The sequence below is a fragment of the Lithobates pipiens genome, unplaced genomic scaffold (genome assembly GCF_037356315.1).
Source record: "Lithobates pipiens isolate NorthernLeopardFrog02 unplaced genomic scaffold, aLitPip1_a1.2 Scaffold_18, whole genome shotgun sequence".
Taxonomy (NCBI): Eukaryota; Metazoa; Chordata; class Amphibia; order Anura; family Ranidae; genus Lithobates; species Lithobates pipiens.
This window is the reverse complement of record NW_027507758.1, coordinates 223,308,074-223,325,774: the sequence shown is the minus strand read 5'-3', so window position 1 is coordinate 223,325,774 and position 17,701 is coordinate 223,308,074.

Sequence of the window (17,701 nt, the reverse complement as noted above, 5' to 3'; positions counted from 1 at the left end):
TTGGAGCGAATGGCAGATAATGTTCGGAATTCGCTGAACGGGCGAACAGCCGATGTTCGAGTCGAACATGGGTTTGACACAAACACGAAGCTCATCCCTATTTGCCATGTACTTACATGGTGACGATATATAGATGATGTGTTCCTCACATGAGATGGCTCAGTTGAGCTCCTATGTGAGTTCCTAGCTGCTATCAATAACAACGAGTTCAACCTTAGTTTTGCGATGTCACATAGCACCACAGAAATTACGTTTCTGGATGTGCTTGTGAAAAAACAACCGGATGGTAGCCTTTCAAGCCAGTTGTATCGCAAGCCCACAGCAGAGAATTTGCTATTACATGCGACTATGAGTCATAATATGTAAGTACTCTATACCCTGTTACTCTGTATAAAGGCATAATAAGTTATAGACTATGCTTTGATGTCTTTGCTATGTTATTATGTTAACATTACACTATATATATATATATATATATATATATATATATATATATATATGTAGTTGTGTTACAGACAAGGGAATTATTTACGCAACTGTAAAACGTTCCCTGAAGAAGGAAAGATACGTTTCAATGCCATTTTCTGAAACATGTCGGGATGTAAATTTCAACTACCAATCCTAAACTGAACCTAATTTCAACTGGGCAGCAATCTGGATTGTTAGCTTTGGGTGATACAAATTGTATATTTATATTTTACATTAACTCATTGATACATCACCATATGACATTATACTTCCAAGAAAATGTAACCTGAGGAGTTGAAGTTCCAGTGTGAGAATGAAAATGGGCAACTAAATGGAGGGAAGCAGGATGCCCTTCACTACAGTAGTGAGTTTAATATATAGCAAGGTGTTAACTTCCATAGACTGGTGTGAGAAGTAGGGATGGGCCGAACAGACCCCTGTTCAATTCGCACCAGAACATCTGAACACCGCGAAAGTTCAGACCCGAATAACGAACCCCATTAAAGTCAATGGGATCCGAATGTCAAAAATCAAAAATACCCATTTTGAAGGCTTATATGCAAGTAATTTGGCATACAATGGTTATAGGGGTCCAGGTCCTACCCTGGGGGACATGTAATAATGAAAAAAAAAGTTTGTAAAAAATGTCATTTTTAAATGAGCAGTGATTTATTGATTTTTAAAGTGAAAGCATAAAAGTAAAAAACTCCTTTCAATATAGTGACCGGGGGTTCCCCTTAGTCTACCTGTAAAGTGGCAGATCTGTACCATGTCTAGAATCTGCTGCAGCAATAATTGCATTTATAAAGTCAAAGTAAATAAAATTGCAAGCTGTCTTTATTTTGCTCAGCAACAGCTGGGGAGTCAGTGTGAATGATGATGCCACAATGTAGTGCACTGGGAACAAGATTAGACATTTTTTGGATACATTCTGGTGTCACTTTGACTTTGGATAGAAGTAACGGGTGCATAAAAATTGGTCTTTTGTCCCGTACTCACATCCGAAATTCCGGCAGCAAAAGTCCGATGTGAGCTTTTGGTCGGAAAGTCCAACCATGTGTGTGCTCCAACGGATTGAGAGCAGGTTCTCTCTGCCCTTAAGGGGGTACCGGATGTTCATAGAACAATTTTGTAGAGGAGGGCGTAGAGGTGGCGGAGGAGGAGGAAGAGGAGGAGGAGGTAGAGCTCACAGGTCTGGCATCATCACCACCAGCTGTAAGGAGACTTGTTGACACAACAAGCTGCATCACCGAGACCTGTCCTGCATCCTTTCAAGTTGCAAGCAGCATTACCCAGTATGCTGTGAATGGAATAAATTGTCCCTGCCCATGCTTGCTGGACCACGTGTCAGCAGTAAGGTGTAGTGTTAAGCGAACCCAAACTGTAAAGTTCGGGTTCGTACTGAACTTTTGGCTTTTTTGGTCCCGAACCCGAACAATTGACTGTATGTTCGGGTTGGGGTCAGGTGTTCGGCAACGTAATGGCGCATTTTAAAAAGCTCTGCAGCAGCCAATCAACATTAGTTTAACTGGTGTGCCCTTAGAAGCCATCACAGCCATGCCTACTAATGGCTGTGATTGGCCAGTGCAGCATGTGACCCAGCCTCTATTTAAGCTAGAGGCACACAGCACAACACGTCACTCTGCTTTAGGCAGTGTAGGGAAAGGTTCCTGTCTGCTGTTAGGGAGAGAATAACATAGGAGTCCTGATCCTGAAATCTATTCTAATTAGTCAGTGATTTTACACTGCACTGAGAGAAAAGCTAGACAGTGTAGGGCAAGGTTTCTGTAGGTGCTTTGAGGGAGAGAGAATTACCTAGGCGTCCAGATTCAGAAATCTATTCTAATAACTCAGCGATCTACACAGATTTACATGGTTGGGTTGCAGTGCACAGTCTTTTTACACTGCCATGAGCCCAGTGCCAGAGAAAATCTAACTTTTATCTGCAAGCTCAGTGCACCAGCACTGCATATGTTACTGTGACATACACCCTGTACATACTCTGGGTGTATTCTGCTATTGCAAAAACACCCATTTAGTGCAACAAAAAAAAAAAACTTTGCAGTGTTTTCTGCATATGTGGAGGTGTGTGTTACATAATTTATATATTTTTCTTCTATTGTGCTATTCAAATTTTTTTTTAAAGCAAAAGCTTTTTTTTGCATAGCATTTTCGCTATTTCTGCAGCTCTAAGCCCTTGTACACACGGTCTGACATTCCGACAACCAAATCCGTTGGATAAATTCAGACGGATTTAGACCGGAAGTGGTGTTGCATACACACGGTCAGACTAAGTTGTCGGAAGTTCCGGTTGCCAAGAACGCGGTGACGTAAGCCGCGTACGACGGGACTAGAAAAGGGAAGTTCAGCACCACGTCCGGCACCCTTTGGGCTCCTTCTGCTGATCTTGTGTTTATCGCGTGTTAGTAGAAGTTTGGTGAGAGACGATTCGCGCTTTTCAGATTTGTGCTTCAGATCGTTACTGCTCTTCAGTTTGTGCTTGTCGGCGCGTACCTGCTTATCAGTGTGTGTAGTCAGTATGCATTTGTTGCTCATCGTGGACTATATCTTGGTATAGTACGCTTTCATTTGCATTGCTTATAGTCTGCTCGTTTCTGCTTTTCAGGTCGTTCTTTCAGGCATTGCTGTTTATCGGTGCTTCCTGTTGTCCGTTCTGACCAGCCGACCGTTTTAAGCCATGTTTCGTGTACGTACTCGTCGTAGAGTTTGTGCTGTGCAGGGGCTTGTTGTTGGGCTTTTAGCTTTGACACAAGCCTGGTCCATGAACAGGCCGAGGAGGAGTTTGTGGACCAAGAATTGGTTGCGCCAGCGCGACCAGTTCTCGCACATGCCTTTGCTCCGTGAGATCCGGGAGAATAATCCTGATGATTTCAGGAATTATCTCCAGATGACGGACCCCGTTTTTCACCATCTGCTGGCTTTGCTGTCCCCTTATATCACCAGGCAGAATACCTGCATGCGGCAAGCCATCACTCCGGAGCAGAGGCTCATTGCCACGTTGCGCTACTTGGCGACAGGGAGAAGCCTTCAGGACCTGAAGTTCTCCACAGGCATCTCCCCCCAGGCTCTGGGGATCATTATTGCAGAGACCTGTTCTGCCATCATTCAGGTCCTGCAGAAGGACTATATGAAGGTAAGTTTTCTCCTTTAACATCACATTCTATGTATTTAATGATTGCTAATGTATTGGATTTCTTTCCTCATTCCCTAATTACCATGATTGAAATATGCTCTAATTGATATGCTGTGCCCCTTTGTCCTCATGCATGCTGGAAGCCTTTCAAGTTCCTTTTTTGTCCTTCATGCATATTTGCCTTCACTAACTTACCCAGCATGCTCTTCTGGGCCCGTAAACCTATAGTCTAGTCACTTAGCAATGTATTTTGTCAGCTCCATAGTATTGCTTTCCCCTAAACACCCCCTAAAATGTGTACAAATGTTATGTGTGTGCTTAAATTCATGCAGAGTGCCATTTTTTTTTTTTTTGGTTGGGCCAAACTCATTAAGGAACCCCCCTCCCCCCAACTGCTAGGTCAGCTGATAGCAATCCTCTTTCTGCTGACTTTGCCAAACCCAATACCCACTCTACCTACCTGGTCAGATTTATGGACGAATTCACCAAAGCATGTAGTACAAGGGCGTGCCTCAATACTTTCAAATGCTACAGTTTCAAGTTTTTTTTTCTCATATTATTATCTTGATAGGTAATAGCAGAATGTCAAAATGTGCTTCCATGTTTTCTTTTTTTTTTGGTATTATGACACTTCTTACCTGTCCGGTGGGCTGCCAATAGTGTAAGTAAGGAGGGGCTGGCCAAAGTATCACACATTATTTCTGTATTCAGCTCTCAATGAAGTGGAGAGGGTTACCTGTCCAAAACATCCCCCCCCTAATTTTTTGCAAGGGCCCATCAGATGGGGGGATGGGGGGGGGGTGATGACTCTGATAAGGGGACTTTATACTTTAGGCTTTAAATAATCATTTCCCAAAATGTTATACTGATCTTGGCCAAAAATGTTTGTGTCTAATCTGCTTGCAATGTTGATGTGCAAAATTACAATTTTTATTTTTTTCACTCTACAGTTTCCTTCAAAGCCACAGGAATGGCAGACTGTGGCCTCCCACTTTGCCAGCCGTTGGGACTTTCCCAATTGTGGAGGTGCAATTGATGGGAAACACGTCTGCATCGTCCCACTCCCCAACTCCGGGTCGTACTATTATAATTACAAGGGGTTTAATAGTATCATGATGTTGGCAGTGGTGTCAGCGACCTATGACTTCCTTTATGTGGACGTGGGGCAAAATGGCCGGATGTCGGATGGTGTAGTGTTCGCATGGACGGAATTGTACTGGGGTCTCCAGAGTGGCAGTCTGGGCTTGCCACCCCCAGAGGAGAATGTAAAAGAACCCCTGTTCGTTTTTGATGCGGATGAGGCGTTTGCCCTGGCAAACCACCTGATGCGGCCTTTCCCGATGAGGACCCTCACCCCGGATCAGAGGATCTTTAATTTCCGGCTGGCCAGAGCCAGAAGAGTCGTGGAGAACACTTTTGGAATACTGGCCAGCCGGTTCCGCCTATTTTTGACGCCAATCCACTTGGCGGAATATAAGCTAAATCACATTGTGCTTGCCTGCTGCGTTCTGCACAATTTTTTGAAAAACATTCAGCTAACTATGTGGTCTCAGTTGGCCCAGATGCAGACTGAAAAGGACAATCTCACGGCCCTTGAAGCTGCTCGTCCTGGCTTGCCCCCACAAAGCGCCTGCGAGGTCAGAACCCAATACATGGAGTACTTTGTGGGTAGGGGGGCCATTGATATGCCAGACAATGTCTGAGAGGCATTTTTTTAATACATTTTTCTTTGAAACTCCAATAATCTTTGTTTTCATTTACTGCTTGGCTTTGTTTTAGGTGTCTCCTAGGTATTTTTGGGTTTTTTTTGGGCCTTTTTCTACAACAGGGAAAACCCAAGTTCTGAACCAGATGAGGTGACAGTCTCTTCTTCAGATAATCTTATTTTGTTGTGGGTCTGCTACACACACACCTTGTTTTTGTTGCTAATGTATGTAGTGCATTACTGACAAAAATATTGCTCATTTTCAGCACCATGGCAGAAATATGGGGGGTCATGAAAATGGTGTGATTGGGGAAATGTAAACATCACTGTGGGTGTTATTTACTAAAGGCACATCCACTATGCACTACAAGTGCACTGCAAAAGTGCACCTGAAACTGCACTTGGAGTGCAAAGTGGATTTGCCTTTAGTAAATAACACCCATTGCCACAGAAACCAACAATATAGTCCAAATCCTGCTTTTGAAACATTGAAAAAGGAAGCCACACATTGATGATAATTTCACTTTTTACTCAAAGCACATTCACATGTGCATTTAGAAAAGGGTTTTACAACAAACCAACATATTTGGTGGATAGAAAACATTATTTTGGGTAACATTTTTATAACTTGGCGTTTTTGTGTAAACGGGTATCAAAGCATAACATACAGTACACAGGACTTTACAAAGTTCAACTTTGAAAAGTGAAGACAATATCAGACATGAGTATGTACAAACTGTGCTATTGCCTTCATCGGATGGGGTGTCACCCCTGGAAAAGCCAAATTTTGAAGATGCACACACTGAAAGTGGCCATTTTCCTCCTGATCCCATGCCTAATGTCAACATGTGCTATCTCCCATCATGGGGTATCAATGTACATGTTTTAGGGGTGCAACCCCTTCATCTCAGCCACTTGCCACAAAACACGTACATTGATCCCCATGATGGGAGATAGCACATGTTGACACACTGTGTGCATCTTCCAAATTTGGCTTTTGGAAAAATATAAAAGTTTTTTGAAAAAAAAAAACTATGCTAGCCAGTTTGGAGTGTTTCAGACTCTCCTCAAAACATCAATGATGTTCTTCATTTTCTGTTGAACATCATTGATGTTTTTCTGTATATTTTCTAAATCGCTATTGCACCCCATTATCTCCCCAACGAGGATCTGGGCACTTTCACTGGTAAAATGTGATTCTTCTTCCACATCACCTAAAAAACAAAAATAAACACACCATGTATTATAAATATGCAGAAATACATTGATTAGCTTACCGGAAGCTGTGGTCTCCGACACTCACCTGTTGTGGTGACAATTTGTCCAACTTCAACAATCTCTCCTTCATCCTCCTCCTCTGCTTCTGGTGTTGGAATTTCCCCTTCTTTGGGAGGTGTGGGATCCCTGGTGTCCTCAGATGTCCAGAGTCTTCTGTCCCCTATGAGAATGTAAAAAAGGAATACTTAGCACACAGAGGGCAGAAATAGGAATATGAAACATTGCTTGGAAGTGTCGTACATTTGTGTTTTTTTTGGCAGAGTTCAAAGGTGAGAACATTATCTTGGGCACTTTCTAAAGCAGGAATACTTACCTGCAGTGTGAACAAATGTAGTGAAGAGTAATTTGGCAAAACATCGTTTTGAGAGTGGGCTAACGAAGGATGTTTATTAGGAACGATTGAACTCGGAGGAGCATGACGTGACGTGGGAAGGCTGGGGGAGGAGCGCGAGGCGGTGTCTGTGAGGACGGAAGGGGAGGCAGGAGATCCATGGCGACGAGTCCGATGCAGATGCTGATGAGGAGGGATAGAGCACCGTGTTAAAGGACCTCACATGGTGACCCCCGCGGACGCCTATTCCCCGTGATATTGGATCAGGAGACCAAGGAGGAGCGACTGATAGACGGGGGTGGACAGCAGTAAAGGATGCAGGAAACCGAACAGGGGTAAGTGAGAGATATCCCTGGTTCAATCAAAATAACTGCTGCAAGAGAAAACACCTGATCCTGGGACTCCACGAGTGTCTGTTTGCGCTGGCCTCCCCTCTGTCCCCTCCTCACCCCCCCTCTTATCTCTGCCACTGTGTGCTCTGTATACTACCCTCCAGAGCCCCGAGGTTATTCAGCGCTGCTGCATTGTGAATTGTGCTTGCTGTGGAAGCTAAAGAGATTTAGTGACTGAAGGAGAGATGCAGCAGTTGGGGCGGGCTAAAAGTTAAATGACTGGAGACATAAGAGAGGTCTTGATGGAGCAATGATCCCTTTGGAAACCTATGAATCTATGAGATCTACGGAATTCAATTGTTTGCATGAACTGTATCAATGAGAGGATCTATTTTAATGTCAATGACTGCCTAATAACCCTAGGAGTGGCTCAATTGATTAAATGCTGGAATTACTGGAATTACTAAACTGATATCTGAAGCTAGTACTGAGTTTTAAGTTCACTTAAGGACTATGTATTGATACAGCTGAGTACTGTCTTAAAAGGCTATGAACTATGTTACGAACTAAGCTGTGAATTAAGTGATGAAATCTGCGATTAACTATGCGATAAGCTCGGAGCGATATCTACTGGAGAGTAACTTTCCTTCCTGTGGTGGATAGCAGCTGATTAGATAATTGTGTCAAGCTGAAATAGAGCTGCAAAAGTATAAGGACATTCCTTTTTTTTTCTTTCCCCCCTCTGCGGTTTTCTTTTTCTTTGTGCCCTCCCGTCCCTCTTATACGCTATACAGAGATCGGGAAAAAGGGACGAGTGGTACGTTTATTGTAGGTTCTTCACAGGATCTTCATAGGTGCCCCAGTAAAATAAGTAAAAAAAAAAAAAAAATCCACCAAGTCGCAGAAATTTCAATTCTTAAAAGCAAAAGAGAAGAGAAGTATCCCATCTGAGAGGTGAAACGGCAGGATACTCTCCTCTCCCCCTCCCCCTCCTTTCAAATCAATAAAAGTAAAGATTGGAACCGAGAGGTACCCCCCCCCCCCCCTACATAGGACAAGTAATTTGTCAAATAAGATAAATGAACAAGATACATGATGAGGGGAAGAACACATAAAACAACAGAACCTAAAACCCAGAGGGAGAGCTTAAATACTAGTGTAACTGCTAGTTCAATACAAAAATATCTGACAACTAATGAGGGGAACCAAAAAAGCCCAGATGTGGAAAAAAAAAACATCCCTGCCAACCAAAAACGCAAAAAAGGAAATGGCTAAGTTAAAAGGGGCCCAAAGAGATAAAACAAGAGAAGATACAGAAACAGAGAAAGAGATAGAAACTAACGAGGGGGAAGGGGAAGAACAGCGAAGTATAGCTCAAATGCCTACAAAGATCGAGATGATGGCAATGTTTGAAAGGATGGAAAGTTTAATTAAAAGTGAGATTACAAATGTCCGGATGGATTTGGGCCATCTGCTGCGGAGAGTAGAAGAGGCTGAGGAGAGAACTGAGAAACAAACACAAGAAATCGCAGAATTAAAATCGCAAGTGAAAGCACTGCAAATAAATCAGAGGAATAGCTTCTATAAAATGGAAGCACAGGAAAATCAAAATAGACGCCAAAATCTAAGGATAAGAGCCCTTCCAGAGCAAAATGGAGAGAAACTGGAAGAAAAAATAAGGAAAAATATTTAACCCCCTAATAGGACGAGAAGAGGACGAGGAGTTAAAGATCGATAGAGTACATAGAATCAGAAAGCCTCTAGGAATGAAGGAGGAAGCCCCATGAGATGTCATTGTTAAATTCCATCGGTACACAGACAAGGAGAAAATATGGAGGAACTTCAGAGAGAGACACCCGTTGCAATACGAGCAAACAACTCTGCAAGTATTTGCGGACTTGTCAAGCAAAACATTAACCAGAAGAAGACAATTAAAACCATTACCAGAACATTTAAGACAAGCTAATATTAAATAAAGTTGGGGTTTCCCTGCAGCATTGATAGTGCATAGGGATGGAAAGACGGTTAGATTGAAATTTCTGGAAGAAGTACAGGACTTTTGCACAAAGTTACAGATCCCAGCCATTAGCATACCCGAGTGACCGGAAAGAGAAGAAAGACTAATTGAAGAGGGAATATGGCATAGAACTTAATGTAGAGGGGGGATGGGGGGGGGAGGGGGGGGCTGGTGTAATTTTGTAATTTAGTACAAAAGACACGAGATTGGAGATGTAAAGTAAAGAAAAGTTAATGTGGGTACGGGTGGAAACGGGGAGAGCCTCCCCGGACTGTCTGCTCCTTCCTCTCCCCCCCCATGTCTACCTGGCCTTAAAGGCCGGGGGGGGGAGGATAGACACAGAATGCCGGGCTTGGAGCTTCACCCCAAGGGGTGAGGTACATATTCCAGGATGGGGAGATATTCTGGATATAGATACAAGGACCAAAGAGGGGTCTGGGAGGGTTGGGAGGAGGTTGGGGGGGGGGCGGAAAGGGTGGAGGGAGAAAGAAGACCCGACAGCAGAGAACCTCGCTAAGTGAGAAAAGTGAGAAAATCAGCCTGACTAAAATCTATGTCCATAGTTAATTGTTTGTCATATAACGTTAAGGGGCTAAATGAATCAGTAAATAGGTTTAAAATCTTAAAAGAAATAGAACAATATGAAGCGGGTATAGTGTTCTTGCAGGAAACACATCTATCTTATGAAAGCAAGATTAGAATATATTCTCCAAGGCTCCCGGTGTGGTTTTATGGAGATTCTTATTCAAAGAACTCAAAAGGGGTAGCTATCGGTATAGGACGGGAGGTATACCATAAAATAGAAGAAAGATTAGTGGACCCGGAGGGTAGATTCCTTTTTCTGAAGGGGAAACTATGGGGAGTAGACTATACCCTCACTAATATATACTGCCCAAATAGAAGTCCAACGGTTTTTCTGAAAGGAATATTAGAGAAATTATGGGATTTTAAGAGAGGAAGAGTATTCATAGCTGGAGATATGAACTTCTGTATGAATCCGCAAATGGATAGTTCGTCCCGTGTACAGGAGATTGGGAAGGAGCAGAGGAGAATAATAAAACATAGGCTGTATCAGTATCAGCTTATGAATGTGTGGAGAACTATGCATTCAAGGATACAAGACTACTCGTTCTACTCCCCTGTACACGGGACCTATACCTGGAACATAGGGTTTTGGATGAGGTGATATCCACAGATATAGGAATTAGAACATTGTCTGATCATTCTCCAATACGCCTGAAGATCAAAATCCCAGGATTTCAGAAATTGAATAGGGAACTGTTGGATGAGAAGGGAGAGGAAATAATTAGAAAGGAATTAGATTTTTTTCGCCACTAATTTAAATGGAGAGAATATGGAAAATATTGTTTAGGAGACACATAAAGCTTATATAAGAGGGATATATATTTCATTAGGTACAAATAGGAAGAGAGAAGGTATTAAAAAGAGTAGGGAGGGAGGAAATCCATAGATTAGAGCAAGACCATAAAAAGACAAATGACAGGGAAAGTGGACAGGTAGTGGACCTATTACATAAACTGGCTATTAAAAGAGAGGAACTTGGGGAACTAATGGAACAGGAAATGAGGACGATATATAATAGGATTACTAAAGAGAGATATTATAGTGGCATTAAAAATAGTAAGATCTTAGCAAAGATATTGAGGAAAAAAGATCGAAGAATTATATAGACAAAATATTAAATAAAGAGGGAGAGCCGGTCTACAAAACTAAGGAAATAGCAGAAGTTTTTTTTTTTTACGTTTAAACAGGTAAAGTTTATTGAACATTATTGCAGAGATTACAATCACAGTGGCATACACCGAACATTCAAAAGGCGTTGCGTCATAACCATAACAGTAGATAAAAGATATTTTTCCATTACAGTAGCGATTATGTATCACAGTCAAGGAAAATCCTAACATTGACATGTTATTTACTGTAATAGTACATCAAATTCCCTCATCACATGTGGCAACCTCCTGCAGCCATTTATCCCATATTCTATGATATTTAGCTGGGCAACCCCTATTTTTATATAAGAATTTTTTGTATGGGAGCGTAAGATTAACTTCCCGTTTCCAGTCCTCAACCCGGGGTGGAAGGGGCCTCATCCATTGTCTAGCTATCACTTTTCTAACAGAAAACAAGGTTTCCTGCAGGAAAGTGCCAGTAGTTTTATCTAATACGTCAGGAAATATCCCTAGTAGACAAGGTTTGGGGTCTAGAGCCAAGGGCGAGCCCATAACATCATGTAGAAATGATACAACTTGTTTCCAAAGTTCCTGCAGTTTGGGGCAAGACCAGATAAGATGGAAGAACGTCCCAGTCTCAAGATTACACATCGGGCAAAGCACAGATTGGTTCGTATTATATTTGGCGGTCCTGAGTGGGGTGAGGTATGCTTTATGTACTATGTAAATCTGAGAAAGCCTGTCCTGGAGCCTAGAGGACAACAACTTGCACGTCTCCAGAGCCTCCTCCCATTCCTCGTCTGTCAGTTCACCCACATCACCCTCCCAGCGGGACTTCAGAGCATACGCTAGTCTCGCCGAGACGGGGGCCGTAAGCATACCATAAAAGCACGAGATAAGCTTTTTGGGATCAGTGTCCTTTACTATGGCGACAATAGGATTGGGAGCAGGCCGAGGCAATGACTGCGGGAATTGTGTTCTAAGTGCATGTTGCACCTGTAGGTACTGAAATAGCATAGTGTTTGGAATACCATATGCCTCCTGCAGCGCCTGAAACGTTTTAATAGTACCATGGTGAATCAGGTGATGCAGGTAGTATATTCCCTTCGATACCCATATCTGAACACTCTGGATCTTTTGAAGTTCCGGCAATTGTTTGTTATGCCAAAGTGGGGTATAGTCATTTGGTGATGCAACATTCAGTTTAGTGGATGCCAGATCCCAAATCTTTCTGTAATGAAAAAGCATGGAGTGTTTACCTGGCTCCACGACTGAGCTCCCCGCCCCCGTCAATAGCAGAAGTTTTTAGAGAATATTATGGGCAGTTATATTCAGTGAGAAATAAAGAGACAGGAAAACAAGAGATGAAGAGAAGGGGAAAAATTTAAGATTATATACTTCAAGCAAATATCCCTAAAATACCGGGGGAATTGGCGCAGGAATTGGAGAATCCAATCTCAGTCCAAGAAATAATACAGGGAATAAAAGAGACCAAAGGAGGAAAGAGTCCAGGGCCTGATGGCTATATAATAGAATATCTAAAAAAGTTTGGAGACATATTAGCTCCAATTCTATGTGCATATTATAATGGACTAGGTACAAAATATGGACTGAGCGAGGAGGCCTCCACTGCGACAATCTCCACAATATTGAAAGAGGGAAAAGAGAATACAATATGCTCAAATTATAGACCAATCTCATTACTCAATACGGACGTTAAATTGTTCGCAAAAATATTGGCCGCTAGAATAAAGAAGTTGATGCCTAGTTTAGTCCATGCAGATCAGGTGGGATTTATTGAGGGGCGAGAAGGAAAAGATAATGGAGTAAGGTCATTATTGTTGCTTCAGAGGATGAAGGAGAGTAGAATCCCCAGTCTACTCCTATCAATAGACGCTGAGAAAGCTTTTGATCGAGTAGACTGGGGATTAATGATGGGTACCCTGAGGGGAATGGGGTTTGGACCTAAAATTTTGAAGTGGATAAAGGCACTATATAACAGCCCCAAGGCAGTGGTAAGAGTTAATGGGGTACTATCAACAGCCTTCAGAATGAACAATGGGACTAGACAGGGGTGTCCGCTGTCTCCCCTATTGTTCGTTCTGGCACTGGAGCCACTCCTGGAGATGATAAGGGGAAACCCAGATATAAAGGGGGTTGAGATAGAGGGGGAAATACATAAGACAGCCGCATTCGCGGATGATATTCTGTTTTATGTATCTAGCCCACGAATTTCCATGCCAAACTTTTTAAAAGCCTTACAGGAGTACGGGGAATTATCTAACTTTAAAATGAACCCAAGCAAGTCAGAAATCTTAAACGTAAATATAAATTCGAGAGAAGAATTAGACATTAAGAGAGAATTCCCATTTCTATGGCAGAAAGAAATTAAATATTTAGAGATTAAACTGACCGCATCAATAGAAAAAATATATCAAATAAACTATATCCCCCTTTTAGAAGAACAGAGAGAAGAAATAAGGAGAATGAGAACAAAACCCCTGTCATGGTTGGGAAGAATTAATGCCTTAAAAATGATTATTCAACCTAAAATTCTATATAAATTTCAGCTATTACCAATATATATCCCCCCTTTATATTTTAAAATTAAAAATTCTTTAATTTCTAAATTTATCTGGAATAACAAGAAACCTAGAACCCCACTGAAGACTTTGCAAAAGGGAAAAGATGAGGGAGGTCTGAATGTCCCAGACTTTAAAAAATATTACGAAGCAGCAGTATTAACACGGGTGGCGGAATGGGCAAAATTAGAAAGTCAAAAAAGATGGGGAAAAATAGAACATAGTCTATCAGGCACAAATTTAGGTAGAGAAATTTGGACACCTTTAAAATATAGAACACTCGGGGAGACAACACTTTTGTTCACAAAAAATGTGTTTAGAGTATGGGAGGGAATACACAAACATAACAAGTGGAAATATAATTCCCCTTTAATATATTTAAAAGAAAATGATTTATTTTCACCTGGTAAAAGTACAATAGGAGGGAATTGGATAAAACAAGATAATATGCAACTACGACACATAATTAAAGAGGGGAAATTGAAAACACTAGCAATATTACAGAAAGAAAATGATGGGATGGATTTGAATGAGTGGCGATACCTGCAGCTTAGACATTTCGTCTCAAGACTACCACAACCGCTTAGAGATGGAGAAAATCTGACTGCTTTGGAGCGGATATGCGAGGGAAAAACCCCAAGGGCAGGTATAGCCCAGTTTTATAAGGTCTTGAGATGGGAATGTGAGGAGGAGGTACCAACTTTCATTAAAAAATGGGAAGAAGAGTTAGGAGCACGGGGTGAAAACCAAAATATAGAAAAAATATTGAAGATGGTCCACAGATCCACAGAAAACAGTATGATGATAGAAACAAATTATAAAATTTTAGTAAGATGGTATAGGACCCCAGATATAATGGTAAAGTATCAGGAGGGACAATCTGGGAAATGTCGGAGAAATTGTGGACAAACGGGAAGTTTGGCCCATATATGGTGGGATTGTCCCAAGATTAAAGAATTTTGGAGAGAAATAATAAGATATATAGAAGTAATAACTAAAATACAGTTACCAGAAAACCCATGGTTATGCCTATTCCATGCAGTAGACACCCCAATTAAGGAGTATAGGAATTCCCTTACAAGCTCATTAATAAATGCGGCAAAGAGTCTTATACCGAGAAAATGGAAAGAAATAGAAGCACCCAAAGTAAGGGAGTGGTTAGGAAAAGTAGAGGAAATATATAGTATTGAAGGGCTGGGAATGGAGGAAGAGAGGGAAAGAAAGAGATTCCATGTGAAATGGAAATACTGGAAAATCTTTAGACAATCTATGATCTTTAGCGAGGTAATGGGTCGGTAGGGGTGGGGAGTGGGAGATATTTTAGAAGAATTTGAGAAGTAAAGAAAGAAAACTAGGATAATGTGAAAATTGAAGGGCATGAATGTATTGTGGTCCTATGGTTTTCTTTTAATACTTGGTTATGTTTTGTATTCAATATAAGTGAAAAATTTAAATAAAGAATAAAAAAAAAAAAAAAAAAAGGAACGATTGAACCCATGAACTTGAAAATGGCTATTTTAAACTGTACAACATTAAATCAAAGCACATGGAGCAGTATGCAAGCAATAATAATAATATGAACACACGACAACTACTTACTTTTTTGAAGAACTCGCTTGATCCTTCTGTACTGTGCTCCCTCAGTTTCAGGTCTGACCAGCGTTTTTTTCAGTTGACCCTTGGATCGTCGTACCCCAAAATTCTTCTGAAGACTCTTCACAACTTTAGTCATGATCTTGGCCTTTCTGATATTTGGGTTTGGGTAAGGTCCATACTTCCCATCATAGTCGGTCCTCTTCAATATGTCCACCATCTCCAGCATCTCTCCAAAAGACATATTTGAGGCCTTAAATCTTCTCCCCCGGGTTTGGGACGTTTCAGGCTCCGGGCTTTCCTCGTCCTCCTCCTTGTTAGTGGAACTATGATTGCGCACCTGCGTTGTCTCCGCCATGTGCTTTCCCCACTGCGCCGAAAGAGAAGGGGGCGGGAAATAGTCTAGAAAAAACGTCAGGGGCGGGCGGAGTTTAACGCATGCGCACTGTATATAAAACGCAACGCGCGTGTGTCGTACGTACAAACTGTGAACAGAGGGAGAAGCTGATGCGTCGATCGTGCAAAACGAAGGTACAATTTTTAACTTGGTACATCAGTAGCCTATACTGCTTCTAGATTGAGGCCTGCATTGGGACAAGATTTAGTCGAGTTTAGCCTGACATTAGGGTTTGTCTTGTGTTGTGTCTTGCAGAGATTATGGATGGGTTTAATGACCACAGTTTCCTCCCTCTGTTCATTGATAAGTAAAGGGAGCTGCCCTGCCTGTGGCAAACTATGCAACCACATTACAGTAACACACTAAAGAGGCAGGCAGCGATGGAGAAACTGGTTGAGTTTGTGAAGCCGGTGGTCCCCAGGGCAGACATCAGCTATTTAAAAGTGAAAATTGGTGGCCTCAGGAGTACATATCTGAGGGAGCAGAGGAAGGTGCTAGAGTCCATGCAAACTGGAGCTACAGCAGATGACGTTTATGTCCCCAGGCTGTGGTATTATGACAGGATGCAATTTCTGTCAGACCAGGCTGATGTCAGGGAATCACTCTCTACCCTTCCTTCTACGCGTCCTTCTATGCTACATTCCACACCTGCTGAGTCTTCCGATGCCCAACCTGGGCCTTCCACTCAGGAAGAACTGGGGGAGCCCAGCTTGAGCCAGGTATAGTAGTGTTGTACATATTTTGGGAGTAAAAATGAATGATGTTAACTTGATTTTTGCTCTCTAATTGCTGATTTTAGAGAGTGTTTCACATATCAATAGACAGTAGTGGCCAAAACCTTTGGGCCAAGAATGAAAAATGCTGGGCTCAGAATGATAGTCTTTTCTATTTGTTAACAATTTGCAACAGTCTTGAGCTGAAAATTGTGTGCATGTTTGATGAACCAAAAACTAAAACTATGTCCCTTTTTCATACACAGGAAGACATCAGCCAGGAGGAGGGTGTGGAATGCAGCAGCCAGGAGGTGGCTGTGGAAAGTGGCAGCCAGGAGGAGGCAGGGGTAAGTGGCAGCGAAGCGGTGGGCGGGCGGAGGAGCCTGACTCAATCACAGGTCCCTCCCCTTCACCTTCCACGCAAAAGGGCCAGAAAGGGGGGGGGGGGTGTGGAGGAGTCGGCTCTGAAGCTGATCGGGGAGGCTTCAGCGGCCCTCAAAGCCATCTCCACCTATCAAGAGGCCTTTGCCGCCTTGGCTGCCGGCAAACTCCAGCAAATGGAGGAGGGGCAACAGATCTTGTGTGAGGAGCTAATTATCCACACCCTCAACAAGAGGCTGTTGGGCCAAATCACACAAGCAACACACTTGTGTGATTTGGCCCATGCCCCTCCTCCTCCTCCACCTTCTGCCACACCTCCAGCACCACAGCCACAACAGTCTGGTCTGACAGAAGATGCAGCCTCTTGTAAGACCACAGCCTGGGAACATAGATGTCATCTGCTACTGTTCTGGGTTTCTTGGACTTCAGCACCAGACTTCTCTCCCTCAGACATGTACTCCTCAGGCCACCAATTTTTGCATTTAAATAGTTGATGTGTGCCCTGGGGGCCAAAGGCTTCGCTAATTTCCCCATTTTCTTCAGTGCTGCCTCCCTCTTTATTTGTTACTGACAACTAAATAAAGTTTTTTTTTGGTTGAAGAAATACTTGCCTATGTGTTTTACTTCAAAAAGGACAGTTTATTTGTGAGTAGGCAGGTACATTTCAAAAATACAAAGTCAAACGAATAACAAGGGGCACTAACACCAAACAACCTCCTGTAGATTAAAAAATAAAAAAATAAATTAAAAAGATAATAATGGTGTTGTGGTAAGTTGACACACAAAACACAGCAAAAAAAATGCAAAGATGAGAAAACTGTCAAAAAGGAGATGTTGATTAAAAAAAAACAACCACAAAAAAAAAAAAAAAAAAAAAAGATTGAGTAGATGTTGACGAATTAAAATATTGTATTGCTGAAATGAGTAAAAAGAATAAAGAAATACATTTGGGAGAAGTGTGTGTGAATATGAGCAGCAAAACAACTTCATTCTTGTAGCATTGTAAAGAAAAAGAGAATGTGCTGCATTAAAGAATTTTTAACATTGCAGCGTGAC